At 29.0% G+C, this 19,472-nt stretch overlaps 1 non-coding gene across 1 annotated transcript; it reads left to right on the plus strand.

The window, feature by feature from the left end:
- Positions 1-200: 200 nt before the first annotated feature.
- On the plus strand, positions 201-301 carry LOC149264038 (U6 spliceosomal RNA). Its single transcript, XR_016261289.1, has one exon. It is a non-coding gene; the product is annotated as a U6 spliceosomal RNA (small nuclear RNA).
- The last annotated feature ends 19,171 nt before the right edge of the window (positions 302-19,472 follow it).

The raw sequence follows: 19,472 nt of genomic DNA on the forward strand, positions 1-19,472 counted from the left end.
TTTATTTAAGCCACTAATGATTATAAACCAAATTGGAAGCAATTTTAGAAAACTTGTTGTAATCAATATTATTTATTGTTAATATACATTAAATACCTAAACCCTCAACTAGTTTAAATAACACAAAACTAAGTAAATATAAGAAAAAATATATGCAAATAAAAATGGTTTCTTAGCATTTGAATTTGTGGAAGAATGTGTCAGTGACATCTCTTAGGATCCCATAAAATCGAAATGATACATAAAAGATTAACATGGTTCCTGCCCAAGGATGACACATGGCTGAGTATGGTTTAAATTTGCATGTCAAGCCTAATTTAGATTACATTGCTGAGCAAAGTTTCTCATCACAGTAATTCACACTGAAAGTTGGAAGTTTGCATGGCGTTTTTACAAGTTGTGATTTTATTTAGCGTTTTACAAAGTTGTGATTCTATTTATTTATTTGAGGGCAAGTGGTACCAAAATGTGAAAATCTTCTTGATAGGATGAAAATCATTTTACTGCACATCTTGAATGGGCCATGAACCTACGAAACTGAGCACAAAACAACGCTTCACCAAATTTACTGTTCGTTTAATACGAACTTTAACCGTGTTTAGAGAAATGTTTGAAAGAAGTTACGTGGGAGGGTAGGGCACACTCATCTGTGAAGAGTTATTCAGTCCCTTTTTTCATTTCAAAAATACAGAAAACTTATTTTTTTCAGCGTGTTTCCTTTCCCTGATTTAAACAGCGGCAATTTTCTTTTCCTAATTTAGATATTAATATATATTTTTAAATCACAATAAGATAAAGTCATACTGCTTATTGCTTATTGTAACATTTCATAGGTTTGTAAAATTACATTTCATTTTCTTTTAAATCTTTTAACTTCCTTCTGCTTAAATTATTCCATTGAGCGTCCTTTTCATATTTTAAATATTAACTAGAATAGGTTTATTTTATTTAGGAATATATTAAAGTAAATTGAATGGGTAATATCCTTTTTCATATTTTAAATATTAACTAAAATAGGTTTATTTTATTTAGGAATGTATTAAAGTAAATTGAATGGGTTTATTTTATTTTCAGATGTTTTAAATTCAAACATAAACATATATATGAACATTTTAATAAAATTTGAAAAACAATTAAACTTAAATTTTTGTATTTTTGTTTTTTAGTAAATATAAATTGATTTTTAATAATATTATTTATATTTATATTTAAAATTTTAATAATATTTATAGTTGTATATACATGAATTTGATATTTGTTAAATATGTTTTACGTTTTTTTTTAATTTATTTTTTTAATATGATGTGTATAATACCGATTTTACATAAAATTTATCCTAAATAATATGTTTTTACATATTTATTAAATAAATAGAAATATATCACTATTAATAAGGTGGCTAGTAGTATTCATAAATGTAAATTCGCCCGTACTATTCCGGGAGCTATACACAAAGATAGAAGGAATTAGAGCATGAAATTCCTAAACAAATTTGTGGTGCACTAAGAACATTGCGCAATTTTCCAAAGCTGATTTCTCTCAAATATGGATATTTCGTTCGCAATTTTCCAAAGCTGATTTCTCTCAAATATGGATATTTCGTTCGCAATTTTCCAAAGCTGATTTCTCTCAAATATGGATATGTTTCGTTCCCACCAAATATTATAGAGAAAGATAGTAGGGAGAGTATGAAATTCACAAATAGATGATTTCTCCCAACACACAGGCTGGAGAGAATACACAGCGAATCATGATATAATGAGGTGTGAGACTATTTATTTAAGGCAGAGAGAGAGTAGCCCGCACTAACCCTTTTCACAATATTATCCCATGTCGGTAGCTGCTTGTTTAGCCCACTCCAAAGAGTAATTTATTTTATATTTTAATGGAATGTTTCGTATCCAAGGTCAGTAGAGAATTCATCCTGAGAAAATTTTTTGGACCCAATTAGACGATCCTCATCATCCTCTCAAGAGACCAGAAGGCATGTAACATTAAATATACATATTTTTTTGTACCGTTTGAAATCAGGATATATTATTTATTTATTTTAAATTTACTTTCGAAATTTTTAAATAAGTTAAATATTTTGAAATTTTTGAAATTTGAATTTTTATAATTGGTTCATTTACATGAAATGACTAATTTAAAAAACAATAAATCAAAAAAATCTTGTATTCAACCAGTTAACAAAGAGTACATTTATCAAATCTAAATATTTATGAAAATGAATTGTCTTTGTATAAAATACTAAACCAATATTGATGCAATGAATTGTCATTGTATAAAATATCAATTCAATATCATAACATTTAACAAACTACATAGTAGCCAATACCTGCCACCTAGTTTAAATATAACTAAATTAAAATAGAAAACTATGAAAATTTCGTAAAATGGAAGAGGTGGACAATTAAAAAAAATGTCATTTGAAATCTTGATTTGGAAATATATATATATATATAAGCAAACAAAAGTGAAAACATTATTTGTAAATACTTGAAATTTCGATATATTTTGGCTCTATAGCAAAAATAAAATTGCATTATAGTTTTGATTTCTTTTAGTTAATTAAAATTATGATTATTATGTTTTAATTAATTTATATTAAAATTTATATTATTATTAATTTGTTTAATTATTATTTTGAAATAGTATCATGTGAATGCAAAAAATTGTAGTGAAATAATTATAGTCAATATTTTTATGTTTTAATTAATTATTTTATAATTGTTATATTTTGACTAATTTATATTGAAAATTTCAAATGTTATTAATTTGTTTAATATTTGTTTTAATTTGCACTGATATTAGGTAAGAATATAAAAAGTATTAACTAAATTAATTTAATTTTGATTTATATAAAATGTAATTTTAAACTTCAAAATAAATGGTATATTATTTAATTTATATTTTTTAGTAATATATAGATTTTTTAATATTGGATTGGAAAAAACATTAATTAAGTTGAAGATTTAGATTTAATATTATATAAAAAAAAATATGTAACACTTGTAATATGTACTTTCTTACCTTATAAAACATCCATACCTAAAAAATTCATAATATTTAACATAGATAACTAGAAAATATCTATTTAAGTAAATTTACAAAATTAATTGTTTGGTTATTAAATGAACTTGAGGAGCACTAGCTCTCCCGAAAGCAACATTAAATTGTATTAAACATCCATACCATATAACAATAAAGCATACACAATGGTATGAAACTCATGTGTTAATTATTGTATTTTTTTTGAAGTAAATGGAAGTATAAAGTGGAGATTGTAGGTTTGGTTGTACAATACAAATTAATGATATAGTACATTGAAATCAGTTTCTATTATCATTATAAAATGAGAGGTATAAACTTTGATCCAATAGTATTCGAGATAAATGAATTTAAATTTTATTTAAAAATAATAAATATTAATTGATAATGTTTAATGTTAGATAAACTTTTTTTTTGGTCAAAGCCAAACCAATGTCACATGGTTCGGGTTCGAGTTTGGGTTCGACAATGATTGGGTTCGGTTTGAGTTTGAATTTTTTGATGAAGTTCGCTATTAGGTTCGTCTATATATATAAACATATATTAATTTAAAACAAATTATAGGATAAAATAGTAACAAATCAACATTAATAAACATAAAATATGCTATCACAAACTTGGAAACTGCAAGGATAAAATACAAGCTTGAGTTGTGACATGAAGTTATGAGTTTTGATCTATTGACTTGGTCATTGGCTATGAGGTTCGATGAGGTTCGCCAAAATTCAAACCTCAAGGTTAAAGTTTGACGAACCTTGTGACATAAAGCCAAACCAATAGCCAATCAATATAAACCTCAATACATTATATACTGCCTACATTATATACAGCCCGCGGCATGTATAATAAAGAGTACACCTATGAAATTTAAATATTTATGCTTAATAATTTATTTTTACATCTCACCTTTTCAATATTTATATTTACTATATATTTTAGTGCAAGACAATAAATATTGTCATTTATATTATATTAAGTTAGTTTTATTTTGACATTTTATAATTAATAATTAGTTAATGAATTTAATATAAAATAAATGACCACATAGTTACTATATTCATTTAAATTAATTTATCTGCATAAACTGTTTAGATTTCTTTTTAAATATAATTAATTTATTTAGACAATGTTAAATTGATCTATCTTTTAAGTTTTTTTATATGAAAATATTGATGTTGCATTTCAAAATTTATATATTTTTAATTTTAATAGGATTTTTTACATAATAATAATTTAATTTTAAGAGATATAAATATGATATTATATGAAATACGATATTACATGTAAGACATTTTTAAATTTCGGTTTATGATTACTATGTTGCATACTTTATATATACATGATTTAAGAGGTTTTTAACTCTATAAACATTTAAATTATTCTAAGTTAGCGATCAATTACAAAGTTTTGAAGGTTTTTAACTCTTAAAACTTTGATATATATATATATATATATATATATATATATATATATATATATATATATATATTAACTTTGATTTTTTTTAACTTTTGTAGATTGAGAATTAAAATAAATATATATTAATTATTACCAATATTATTTATATTTATATAAATTTTACATTTCTCTATAGAGAAATACACTTAATTTATTAGAACTCTATATATTATATATTAAGCTACGTTTTATATATATATATATATATATATATATATATATATATATATATATATATATATATATATATATATATATAGCATTGATTTTATATATAGAGTTTAGAAAAAGAATACATTGTCTATATGTAAAGCACAACCTAAGGCTAAATTGGACCTCCTTATGGCTGAGGACAAAGTGGATTGGATTTCTCCATTTCGTACTTATTCACATGGAATTTACAATTCAGACGATCAAATGGATAATGTGATGAATCTAGTTTTCATCTTTTGCTATGCTAATAACTTGGGCTCCATCCGGTTTTTTTAGGCCCCTTAGGGGCTTTGTTAAGGTTGTCACTTGTCCCCCCTCCTTATTCTTATTTTGGCTGAGGCTTTCAGTAGATTGTTTGGTGCTTTTAGATATGAGGATCTTCTTTAAGGCATCAAAATGTTTGATATGGCTGTGGTATCCTACCTCTTATTTGTTGATGATGTACTTTGTTGTATTGTGGGTGATAGAAGAGAATTATATTCCTTGAAGAGCTCCTTTGATATTTTCTAGAAGGCTACATGACCAGATTAATTCCCAAAAAATTTGTACGATTCTTATTCGAGTCCATCAAGATTCCTAGTTACAAGTGAGACACTTATTTCCCTTCCTTTTCAAGGACAAGAATGAAGGATTGACACATTAGGGTTTATTTATTAGGTTGAACAACTATTGAAATTTTGATTGGATGTGGATGGTTGAAAAGTGAAGGTTCGTATTTCCAAATGGGCTAATTGTTTTCTATCTTAAGGGAGGGACCTTGTGATTTTTAATTTGGTTCTAGAAAGCATCCTACAATGCTATATCTTTATAACCATTTTCCAAAAACGGTTTGTTCTCTTCCATTTTCCATTGGCAGGGGGCAGAAACCAAAAGGGTATTGCATATTGAAAAATGTGTAACTAGGTTCGGTCTCCATATAGATGAAATGTACCTTTTATTCTTATAAAGTGTAAAATGAAAGTTTTTTTTTTTTTTTTGGAGCATGGGTTTCATGCTCAAGGTCTTTTATTTTATAGGTCAAGCACCCATTGAGTGCATCTAGGGTTTTTCATAGGTCAAGAAGTCAAAAGAGTCATTATCATAAGTTGAAGACCTCATTAGGCACATTATAGCTTGTAAAGAAAATTATTTTTGTCTTAAAAGGTGTCCAGATACCCTCCATGACCAAGTCAGCCTAAAAGGAAGAGCCATGTCCACCTTGAATATCCTATATATAGGAGGGAACTCGTCCTCCTTGAGACACATTCACTCATCTCCCATTATACTGAAGAAAAAGTAAGAAGAAGGCATCAAAGAAGGAATAGGAAGAAGAAGATCTTTGTTTGGGTTATTTTTATATCACATGTGCTAAGGATAACTAGGGTTTCTGCAACAAGATATAGGGTTTCTATTTTCAAGTTTGATCTTGGAGAAAAGGAGACAAGTAGGTCAAGTGAAGTTCAATAAAGGGTAATCCTCATGCCCCTGAAGTGAGGGAAAATCAAGAGAAGGCCAAAGGAAGGCTCAAAAGGAAGATTGAAGATCACATGTGTGGCAGGAAAGTCAAGAGAAGGTCAAAGCAAGGCTCAGAAGGAATATTGAAGATCACATGTGTAGCAACAACAACTGCTGGGTGGGGGCGAAATTTCAAATCTGCAATGGAGGTTGAAATTTTTGTAGATGGAGGTCGAAGAGGTGCTACTCGAAGAGATTTGACTAGGTTTGACAAGATCAAGGTTAGAACATCATGACCCGGAGAGGTTGGTCTTGGTATTGGAGAGTTCTGAAGTTAGTATTTGGGTATTGGAATTCATTAATTGAAGTATATATAAGGAAAAGAAGAGATATGCGGGTTTTCCTCTCAAGTGGAAAGGTTTTGGACCTGACTTGCAACCTATATTTTGTGTTCCTGCTCTTCTTATTTGTGTAGTTGTTTGATGATTCACACATATAATAATAAGTAACAAAGCTAATAAGTAAAAATACATCACATGTAGTTATCAAGTAAAGAGAAATCTCTATAATAATTTCCCTTTTGATTTCTCAACATGGTATCAGAGCTAAGGTTGACTAAGGGCATTATGAAGATCTCTACTACATTGAGGAAGCTCCTCAAGAAATGTTCAAAATTAGCAATCCATACCAAGAAATGCACAAAGGAAGCATGGAATCTTATGTTCACTACAAAGAAGAAAGGAAACAAGACAAAGGATGAAGGACTCTTCTCAATACTCACTGACACATCCCAAGACGAGAATATTTGGGTAATTGATAGTGGTGCATCTAGACACATGAATGGTCATCACAAATATACAACTATACATTCATTGGTCTCTTTGGAAACATCAATGGGATGGAACATCCACCAAGTGAATATCAAGACTGCATTTTTGAATGACACAATTGATGAGGAAGTATATATAGAGTAACCCTTGGGAATTTAAGTTAAAAGCATAAAGACATATGTTTGCAGATTGAGGAATGCATTATATGGCCTCAAACAAGCACCAAGGGCGTGGTATGCTAGAATGGATGCATACCTTCAGAGATTAGGCTTCACGAAGAGTTATGTTGATCCGAACAGTTATATTAAGGTTTTGAAGGGTGAATTGGTAATCATTATTTTGTATGTAGATGATATTCTCTTGATAGGTGTAGAAGGTCCAATTGAAGAATGTAAGAAGCAATTAGTCGAAAAATTTGACATGAAGGATGTAGGGCTGATGCATTACTATTTGGGACTAGAATTCTATCAAGGACCTGATGAGATTTATCAGGGTCAAGACCCAAGGGAAGTACGTGATCAACATGTTGAAGAGGTTTGACATGATGGATTTCAAACCCAAAGGTACCTACTTTGGAGATATATCTCAACCTTTGGTTTATGAATGCTACTAAAATTATTCTAGAAGATTCCATGAAGGTTAAATTCCTAATATCCACCTCATGGTTATTGATAATTAAATTAAAATTCATAAATCCCTTTTCCAAAATAGACATGCCTATTGCCTTAATATTTTTTATTTTTTATTTATTATTTATTTATCTGATTAAATGTTTATTCAATATTTATATTAATCAATTCCTAATTTATAATGTTGAGGATAAATATACCTCTCTTAACTTGTCATTATAAAATATTCCTTCCATTTTACTTTAATTTAAAAAACTAAAAAAAAAAAGAAATGAATAAATTAATTTAATGGAAAAAACTAAAAAAAAAAAGAAATGAATAAATTAATTTAATGGAAATATTGTATTTTAGTAAAAATGGAACTTTCATGAATTAATAAATTCTATATCTTTCATTGTGTTCTATTGTAAAGTAAAAACCAAAATTTATTTTTAAAATGTAAAGACACTTATTTTTAAATAATAATTCAATTCTATATCTTTCATTGTGTTCTATTGTAAAGTAAAAACCAAAATTTATTTTTAAAATGTAAAGACACTTATTTTTAAATAAAATTATTCAAAATAGTCAGATATTAATGAAAAAGGAAAAAAATAAATTTACAATTTTTTTTTTAAACTTTAAAAACATATATACTTGTTCAACTATATTGAATGGTTGGTAAAAATCTATAGGTATCAATCCAAATGAAAATTCTTCCATTTTTTCTCTAGAGATTTTTTTATTTGTAAATATGATTTATTACAATACCATGATTTGTCAATACCACATGCCCATAAAATCGTAACTCACTTCATATAACACTTTTTTTATAAGATTTTTATTTAATTAATTAAAGAACTTAATGAGAAGGATAAAAATAACATAATTTCTTAGGAGATAAATCTTAATCTTTTATATGTGTATGTTACAATTAATGCTCCCATCCACCTAATAATTATTCATGATTAAATTAAAATTTTATAATTCCTATTTTAAAATAAATACACTTAAATACACTTATCAATAATAAATTTTAAAGCATCCCTTTCATCAAAATAAATAACACCTCATTTATTTGCTTTTTATTACCCTAGTTTATAATTGTATAGTAGAGGAATTTCTATAGTTAAAAATGACTTATGTGATACGTGTGTAATATTTTGTATATGGCTTCATTTTTTTGTTTGTCAAGTTGTCTAACCTTTGGCTCGAGAAATCTCGACCCACGAGTATTTAAGTCGTTAAAATCAGTCTCAGTGGCACCTGACATCGGCCACACTAGCCCTTAACATGATTGGATTTTTTCCCACAGAATTTGAATTGATGACCTTCACATTATGAAGTGACTTAATAATACACCCCATCACCCTCTATGGTGACATTTACATCACAAAGTGACTTAATAATACACCCCATCACCCTCTATTCTACACCCCATGAGACATGTATATGCCTTTATTATTTTATTTTTAATTATATAGATGAAAGCTTACATTTTTGAAAAATGATCTTGCTATACTTAATATTTGATGTCCATTCGTGGTGTGTTTGATTTATTCATAGTTACATGTCTTGACCTTAACAAATGCTATTTATAATGGATTTAAAGGTGTATTTCTAATATTAATAAATGGAGTTGTCTTTAAGTGCGACTTTTTGGACTTCTCAGGGGATTTCTGCTCAGAATATGGTGAAAAAAATTGTGGTGAAATATTGATTTGTGTTATTTAAACTAGTTTTTTTATTACCTATAAATATTCTGTTAGCACTTCGTAATTCCTCCAGGCTTAGGAGAGCAACCCAAAGGTAACCATCAACGACTTTAAAACTGGAATCTAGCCCTTCGAGTTTCAAAGAGGGCTTTCTCTATATGGATCTTCAGTCACTTAGATTTTAGGCTAGGTATTAAGATCAAAGAGAAATATGTTTAACAGTTTGATGGCAAGGAAGAGGGAAAATCCATTAGGCATGAAGTCATATGGACTTAATGATTTTCAGTAATATGATGTAGAAAATGAGGAATCCTTAGACATGGGCAAGGTAGGCAATCCATATGGTGTTTTTTGTCAAATTTCATTGTAGAGGGGTGATAAAAGGAGTAGTGAAATTGATAACATATAAAGCATCTAGATGAGGATGAATTTTAGATACTACAATGGAAGAAAGACACTAAAATATTCACTTAGCCGTAATAGAGCAGCTAAAACTGAATTCTAAAATAAATTTTGCTTAACTAAACATTGACCACATGACATTTAAGCATGACAATAACATACGATAATGAAACAAAAACATGATATAAATATCTGCATAAGAGGCTAACACATGAATCCCTGAAAAAATAGACTTTAGCCTTCATCTTTCACTGAAACTTTTTGATGTAAATGTATAATGCTCAATGTCTTCTCTATCAAACCTTGACCAACCAACCTTTTACACACTAAAATTTATGAAATATATACAATTAACCCATCCCTGGACTTAGGGGGTCGAGCTCAACCATATCCCCAAATAGAGAGTCAGTTACATTAGATTTAGAAGCTACCTATTAGGAAATAGGGACCGAATTTATGGAAAATAAGGGTCCAAATTAGATCATATCTTTCAAATAGTGATATATGTTACAAAACCGAATGTGGCTTTTTTAGATGAGCTCGTTCTTGAGAGAAACCTCTCTTAGTTTTCAAAAATTGTTCTCCATCTCATTGTAATCCACGCCTAAGGAGCATGACTAAAATAGGAAATGACGAAATCTGGAAAATAGTCTGTAAAGATTCATTTGAATATTCCAATATATGACACCTGTGGAGAAATTGAAGGAGTTTTTTATTATTTAGCTTGTATTTGACAAAAAAATATTTTTTTTTCAAGATTCTTCTCCATTTGTTCAAAATCCGATTTTGAAGTTAACTACTAAAACAACAAAAAATGCAATAAATCCCCTGTAACCAAAATGCAACAAGTTCATCCTTTGCATACTTCTGACCATCTCCCGTACTTATGAATGTGTCAAACAGGTGGAAGACAACCCCTGAATCATCAAATACCTATTAGAAAACATTTTTCCAAATTTCAAACCTCCCTTCTTGAAAATCACCACCTACAACAAAAGCACAACAACAAAGCACAACAAATTTCATTTGCATGGGTTTGACCAAGTGTTGAAATCTATGACTAAGAAAAATAGTTGGTAGATGATGTTTACAACCTCATGAACCCTCTTTGAAAATCCACTTATGAAAAGAAGTGCAAAATCATTAGTGCAACAAAGAAGGAATAGATGTGAAACTGACTAGCTGAGTGCCCTCTTGAACATTTTGAGATGAATTTTGAGGTATTAAACACAAAATGAACAAGAAAAACAAACTTCTAGAACCTGGAGGTTGTCAAGGTGCAAGAAACCATAGCAACTGTGAAAGCGCAACACAAAGGAGAAGCACAACAACAACTTGTGGTGATAATGATATGATGAAGTATTTGATGTGACTTTGCAACTGACTTGAAAAGACACCATTGACTTGTTCCAATGATGAGAAAACAAAGACCCACTACTATCTTCACTCATGATTTGGATAACACATTACCCTAGACTTACTAAACCTAGACCTTTTAAGACTTTGACAACTTGATCTTTATTTACCACTCAAACTTTAGTATATCCTATTGACACTAAGACTTGATCTCAATGAGATCATAACAACACTTTACAAATTGACCAAAATAATAAAAAAGACTAAGCTTGGCTTTGACTACTATAACATAAGACACTAAGAGATTCAATGCTATGAAAAAACCTTGATGCAATTCAATTTTGTAGAGTTTATTAGTGAAACTTGTGATTTCAGTAAATCCCTACAGAATTCTAAACAAATTAAATAAGAAGATAAACCCATTTTTTTCCAAAAAAATATCACTTAACCAGTGATATTTATAATATTTATAATGGATTTAAAGGTGCATTTTCAATATTAATAAAAAAGTGCGTTGACTTTAATAAGTGATATTTATAATGGAATTAAAAGTGTATTTTAATATTAATAAATTGTATTTTTAATATTAATACATTAAATTTAAAATAATAATATTTGTATTAAAAATTTGTATATTTCAATGTTGATGCTTTCATAAAATTTTGTTTATTCAAAATTCAAATATACCTGCAGTAATTATATATTATACGAATATTACTGTTGGAAAAGACACATTTCATGTAGTTGTAAGGTAATTCCATCGTTATGTTACTGGTAAATGGTGACGTGTTCATTACTTGTATCCGAACCGTTTCAACTTCACTACTTAACACCTCTACTTGCACAAACAAATATCAGACCATTAATCAACAAAGGTAGCGTTTTAAATGATAGGCGGGGTTTTACTATTATATAAACAATACAATTCTTAAAAAATAAGTGGGCAGGCCGGCCACAATAGAATTTGTGACTCATATTTAAATGATAATTTTAAAAAATAATTTTGTAATGGTTTAAAAAATATATTAAATTATAATTTTATTTTAAATTAATAATTATAAAATATTTTAATATAAATTATATATATATATATATTTTTAAAACATCTAACTTTACATCCCAAAGAATGAATATATCAATTGTATCAATCATTAGAAAAACCAAAATAGGTAGTCCACTGTTACGCTGAATGAGTGAATCATACGAAATTGTACCATTGCGATATGGTGAATCATGGAGAAAGAGTACCATCTATGAGTTATGAGACTAAAACCAAGATTAACGTATTTAATGTATGTATTATGAAATCTTATATTATTAAATAAATATAACGATAGATGAGAAATAAAAACATAATGGAATGCTTTTAATTATTTCTCTATGTAAATATGTGTATTTCTAACATGTAAATTTTAGGATTTTTATTTTATAAATAAAAATTTGTCGATGAAAAAATTTAATTTTATATATATATATATATATTTGGTTTTTTATTTATAAAAATATTAAATTAAATTTTAATTTTAATTTTGATAATTAATAATTAATGATAACTAATATCGTTTGATTAACATCGTCACAATGTTATATTACATTGTAATTTATCAAATGTTGCAATGAAATATTGAAAAATGAGGAGACTACCTTAACGTTGTTGAAACATAATTTTGTTTTAATATTATTAATTAATATTAATAATCAAACATATTCAACCATATTAGTCAAATATAAATAAACATATTCAAATCAAGTCAAGCATTACTCAAATATAGTCAATAGCCTCTTCCAAGAGCCAATAAATATATTCAATATTGATATAATTGTGTTATTATTAATCTGTTGATGATTTATCATGTTTTAATGGTTTATAGTGTATTATTATTAATGTATTCATATTAATTTTTTGTATTGATGTTTTAATGGTTTACAATGTGAGTTGTCTTTAATGCGACTTTTTGGAAGCTTTTACGTGGACATTTCCGGTCTAATTTTGCTAAAATCATGCAAAAATTCATTGAAATCACAAGTTTGATGTGTAATCCCTGAACAATAGAAGTGTCCAGGGGTTTTTTACGGTGCTGAATCCATATATATAATAAAAAAAGTAGTTTAAATAACACTAATCAAGATTTCACCACAACATTTTCTTCCAAATTCTGGAACCGGAAGTTCTAAAAAGTCACACTAAAGGCATCTCCTTTACAATATGGTTCTTATAGTGAATCTAGTTTATGTTTATTATTATTGTTTTGTATTATTTCATTATTTATGTTTATAATATTGATGCCATGGATTTAGGGCTTAAGGGGTTTAAAATATTTAATATGACATATATTCTCTGATTTTCAAAACCAAACATGGTGAGCCTTGTTGAATGTCGTGTTATCATTGTCTTGTGTTGGGTTGGTAAAATATTAATTTCTAGGGTTTATTAATTGTTTGGGTTTTTAATATTAGTTTGTTGGGTTTATTGATTCCTTGGGTTTATTGATTGCTTGAGTTTATTGATCATTTTCTTTTATAATATTAATGCTTTGGGATTATAGTATTAATAATGCATTGGATTTATTCACCCCTTGCATTTATAATATTAATAATCCCTTCGATTTATAATAATAATAATCCTTACCCTTTATTAAACCCCAATATTAAGGGTTTAATCCATTAGATTTATATTGTTTATGCCTTTAGTTGATTTATTCTTTGAGTTTATAATACTAAGAATCTCTAAGGTTTATTGATCGCTTTGGTTTATAATATTTATAGTCATGGGAGTTTATCAATTTTTTGTGTATAGAATATTAATTCCTAGGCTTTATTAGTTTCTTGGGTTTTTAATATTGATCCTTGATTCTTATCCATTAGGTTTTTAATATTTATTCCTTGGGTTCACTAATCCCTTGGGTTTATAATATTAAACCATTGGTTTATTAACTACTTGGGTTTATAATATTAATAATCCCTTGTGTATATTAATCCATTCAGTTTAAATTTTTTATTCTTAGGGTTTATTAAGCTCTTTGGTTTGTTATATTAGTATGTTTGGTTTGTTGATTCCTCGGGTTTATTAATCGTTTAGATTTATTAATCCTTTGTTAGGTTTATTGTTTCCCTTGCGTTTAGTATTTCCTTGGGTTTATAATATTAAATTCTTAGGTTTATTCGTTCTTTAAGTTTATAAAATTAATAATTCCTTGGGTTCATCATTTAATCCCTTGGGTTTATTAATCCCCAATATTAAGGGTTAACTAATAGTCCTAAGGTTTAATATTAATCCCTTAGGTTTACAATATTTATCCCTTTGATTTATTAACCTGTTGGCTTTATAATATTAACAATACCTAGGGTTTATTGATCCCTTGGTTTTTGATGTTCATAGTCATGTGGGTTTATCAATCCTTTGGGTTTAAAATATTAATCCTAGGCTTTGTTAATCTGTTTTGTCTTTAATATTGATCCCTTGCATTTTTTGGTCCCTTTTCCAATATTTTTCCCTTGGGTTTACGAATTCCTTGGGTTTATAATATTAAATTCTTGGGTTTTTTCATTCTTCAAGTTTATAATATTAATAATTCCTTTGGTTTATCATTTAATCCATTTGGTTTACTAATCCCCTGAGTTTAAAATATTAATTCCTAAGGTTTAGTAATCGTTTGCTTTTTTAATATTAGTCTATTGGGTTTATTGATTCCTTGGGTATATTGATTGCTTGGGTTTATTAATCATTTTTTTATAATATTAATGCCTTGGCTTTGTAATATTAATAATGTCTTTGGCTTATTGTCTGCTTGGTGTAGCTCAATTGGAAATGGTTGTGGAAATGAAGTCTCACTGAACCGGAAGGCTTGGGTTCAAATCTTGTGCTATCCCCCTGATTGGGGTGAAAAGTTGGACATGATGAAGATGTAGTCCTACAAGCTTACAGAAAAAAATATTGCCTTGGTTTTATTGATCTCTTGTATTCATAATATTAATAATCCATTGGTTTTATAAAACCCCAATAGTAAGGCTTAAATATTAGTCCAACTATTTATGATTATGTCAATATCACTGTAGATTAATCTAATATGGAAATCAACCATGGTCAACCATGTTTATTTTAGGGTTTATAGTAGTCATGTTAGGGTTTATATACATTGGGTTTATAATTTTTATCCCTTGGGTTTATAATATCAATCCCTTGGGTTTATTGATCTAAGGGTTCATATTCCTAGGGTTTAATATTATTCAACAATGGTCAACCATAATCAACCATGTTCAACCATGGTCAACCATGGTCCAACGTCACATTGTGATAAGGATTGTCTCAATATGAAAGTAAATCGTGCTCAACCATGTTTATTTTAGTATTTTTAATATTTATCTTAGGGTTTTTATACCTTGGGTTTATAATATTAGGTTCAAAAAATCCACAATTAAGAATATATATCATTTACGAAGGATTGATGACCTATTTGATTTGTTGAGAGAATTTGTGGTCTTTTCAAAGATCAATTTGAGGTCTGGATACCATCAGGAGTGCATTAAATATGAATGCATCATAAAATGATATTTAGAACCAGGTATGGGAACTATGAATTTGTAGTTTTTCCATTTGGGCCCACAAATGCTCCAACAACATTTATGTGCTTAACGAATAGCATCCTCAATCCATACTCAGACAATTTGATGTTGGTCTTCTTGGATGATACACTGGTTTATTTCAAAACCCAGCAGGAGCATGAGGAATACCTAGCAGTGGTGTTGTAATCACTTAAAGAGAAAAAAATCTACGCTAAACTCAACAAGTTCAAATTCTACGAGTCTCAGGTGCAACAACTGGGACACATTGTATGAAAATAAGTAGTAGCAATGGATCCAGAAAATATTAAATCCATTATGGAGTGGTCTACTCCTCAAAATGTGGTGGAAGTAGATTCTTCATAGGTGTTGGAGGGTATTATCAGAGGTTCATTTAGAAATTCTTGATGATTGGGCATCCAAACATAATGGTGCAAGAGAAAGGGACTAAATTTCAATCGATAGTTCAACGTATAACCAAATTTGTGTAGTTAAAACACCATCTCACACATGCACCAATTTTAAGAATAATAGATCCAAAGAAAGACTTCATAGTGTGCACAGACCTCTGCAAGGAGGGTCTTGATGCAAGAAGGACAAGTGTTTTGATATGAATATAGAAAGGTGAATTAGCATGAGTATAAATATGTCACCCATTATTAGGAACCAATAACAATAGTCCACACAGTGAAGCTATTGAGGTATTACCTCCTTGGGAGGAAATTTGTATTAATGACAAATCACTTAGGGTTGAGGTACTTGTTCAATCATCCCAAGCTAAATTCGAAGAAGGAAAAGTGGTTAGCCTTAATTACCAAATTCAGTTTGGAAATTAAACACATTAAAGGTAAGGAAAACAAATTGGAAAATGCACTTAGCGGAAGGCCATAATGTAGGGTTTAACCCCATATAGAAATTACCTACATACGAATTCTAAAAGTAGAAAATAAACAATGGCGCTAGCATAACACATAAAACAAAGATACACATGATTTTCCCTAGATCCCAAAACTGGGACTACCAGATTGATTTTTCATTATGTTCCTTTCAATGTTACAATATATATATATATATATATATATATATATATATATATATATATATATATATATATATATATATATATATATATGTCGAAGTATCCATAAACCCCAATCCATTAACCTTGGATTAGAACATAATCATAGTTCCCTTGATCGGATCTACAAAATTCCATGGACTGAAAACCATCGTGCCCAAAACCATGTGCGAAGTCCATGCACAAAACCATAGGTAAGTCTTCCCACCTAATATAGGGTCAATTCTTTTTTTTCCCTGTGGCGCTGCCTTGGATACCGTAGAGGCCCCCTGGTTTGACTACTGTGGCTAGTCATGGAAAGAATATAACACAACCTAACATACAAGTGGCTCATTTAGCTACTATTAGAACATGTTAATTTGACATTAAAGAAAATATTCAAAAATAAATACATCAAGATGAGTGATATCAACAAGTCAAAGAAGGCTTATAGTAAGAGCCTATAGGGGCATTGAGCAATTTCGCCTCCATTATAGAGGATGGACTATTAACTTTCAAAGGAAGGTGTTAGGCCCTTATACTACTAGTGTAACCCCTCGTTGTTATTAGTACAACCCCCTTATTATATTGTTGTACCCATGTAGTCCCCATATTTTTATTATTGTGCCCTTATATTATTATTGTTATGTCAGCTCTGATTATATTATGACCCCTTAGAATCCTATATATAGAAAGGAGGTTTTGCCATTTGTATCATCCAAGAATTATTCATTTGTGTAATGTAAAGGAGGTTTCCCCCTCGAAGAGGCTGAATTCTAAGGCGTTTATCTTTCTTTTCTATTTTTTTGTGAGTTGGTTTCATAACACAAGGTGGTATATACCTTGTGTTGGAAACTAAAAGAAACTCATATCTAATGATATTCATAAAAGACCTTTTTTGTCATCTAGGTTATTATAAAACAAAAAAAGCTATGAAAAAGATGCATCATTGGTTAGATATGAAGAAGAATGTGGTGAAATACATTGTCAAGTTCCTGGAGTGCCAACAAGGAAAGATACAATATATATATATATGTATGTATGTATGTATGTATGTATGTATGTATGTATGTATGTATGTATGTATGTATGTATGTATGTATATATATATATATATATATGTATGTATATATATATGTATATATATATGTATATGTATGTATATATATGTATATGTATGTATATATATGTATATGTGTATATGTGTATATGTATATCTATATATATATATATATATATATATATATATATAGCAGGATTGTTACAAAAAATCCCCATTCCAGAGTAGAAGTGGGATGTCATACCAATGGACTTCATTATCAGATTGCCAAGGACTTTTGGGCAACATGATTCCATAATGGTGGTAGTAAATAGCTTGAGCAAGGTATCTCACTTTATAGTGATTAAATCCATTGATATAGAGAGTGATATTTCTCATATTTTCTTGAAATAAATAGTGATATTACATGGTATACCTAAGAATATCATCTTAGACAAGGATTCGAAGGTCACATAATTTTTTTGGAAGGAATAGTTTGTTTGTTTTGGGACATAGTTATCCTTCAACACAACATACCATCCTTAGATACATGGGTAGACTGAAAGAGTAAAAAAATTAATGGAAAATGTGATCAAGATGTATGTCATGCATCAACCAAAGAGGTGGGAAGAGTTCCTAACTTTGGTAGAGTATTCCTATAACAATGGGTACCAAGAGTCATTGAAGATGAGTCCATTTGAGGCTCTTTATGGTAGGAAATGCAACACTTCTATGAGATTGAATGATCCATCTAATAGGGTGCATATTGTGTTAGATATGATTAAGAAAATGGGGCAATAAGAAATAGATATTCAATAATAATTTAAGATATCTTAGAATAGGTAAAAGAGCTATGTAAATTAGTATAGGATGCATAAGGAAGTCCCAAGTGGGGCAACATGTTTACCTCTGCATCAGACAAAGGAAATTTTCCTTAAGGATTGGGTCTCATGCCAATTTAGAACCATTGTTTTGTATGGAATTTCGGATCCTAGAAAGAGTGGGGTTGGTGGCCTACATATTGTATTTACCATCCATAACAAAGACACACAATGTTTTCCATAACTCTTTTCTCAAAAACTGTACAAGATAATAATAATGTTGTTGATTTTGATGTGATACATGTGGAATCTAGGGGATAATTCTAGCGAGAACAACTGTGCATATTTTATCAGAGCAAGATCATGCTCCAAAATCAAGTAATTGAGCAAGTCAATGTCTAGTGGAGGAACTTTGAACTAGATTAAGCCACTTGTGAAATAGAGGAATATATGAGGGTATCATACCCATTTTTTTGTTGGTTAATCAAATTTACATGTAAATGTAAAGAGATGTGTACATAAATCTTGTAAATTTTGTATTCTCATGTATATAACACTAAGAATGGTGTTACTCTAAGGTAGCGGGGTCTATCACAACCCTTTTGGTTTCCCCCTCATATAAATGATTTCTAGTGTAAATCTAATTTATTCTTATAATATATGAAAATGATTGGACTAATAGAGAGACGACATAGGTTCAGAGTGGGATGGAGGAGCCACTTGGTAATGGCATGAGAAGTAGCCAAAATATTGAATGTTGTAACCAGAAAACTCACCCACTTCCTTGTTGTATTGTATAAATAATTATCTTGGCGTATGAGCACTTGGAAGAAAAGGACATGCTGTTGGCATTGTTTTCTTGGTATTGATGTCAACAAGATCATGGTTGGTTGATACTTTTCATATGCATGCATGATGTATGTTTACT

Source organism: Pinus tabuliformis, chromosome 6 (assembly GCF_031772625.1).
Source record: "Pinus tabuliformis cultivar Carrire ecotype Pingquan chromosome 6, CPIR1, whole genome shotgun sequence".
Classification (NCBI taxonomy): domain Eukaryota; kingdom Viridiplantae; phylum Streptophyta; class Pinopsida; order Pinales; family Pinaceae; genus Pinus; species Pinus tabuliformis.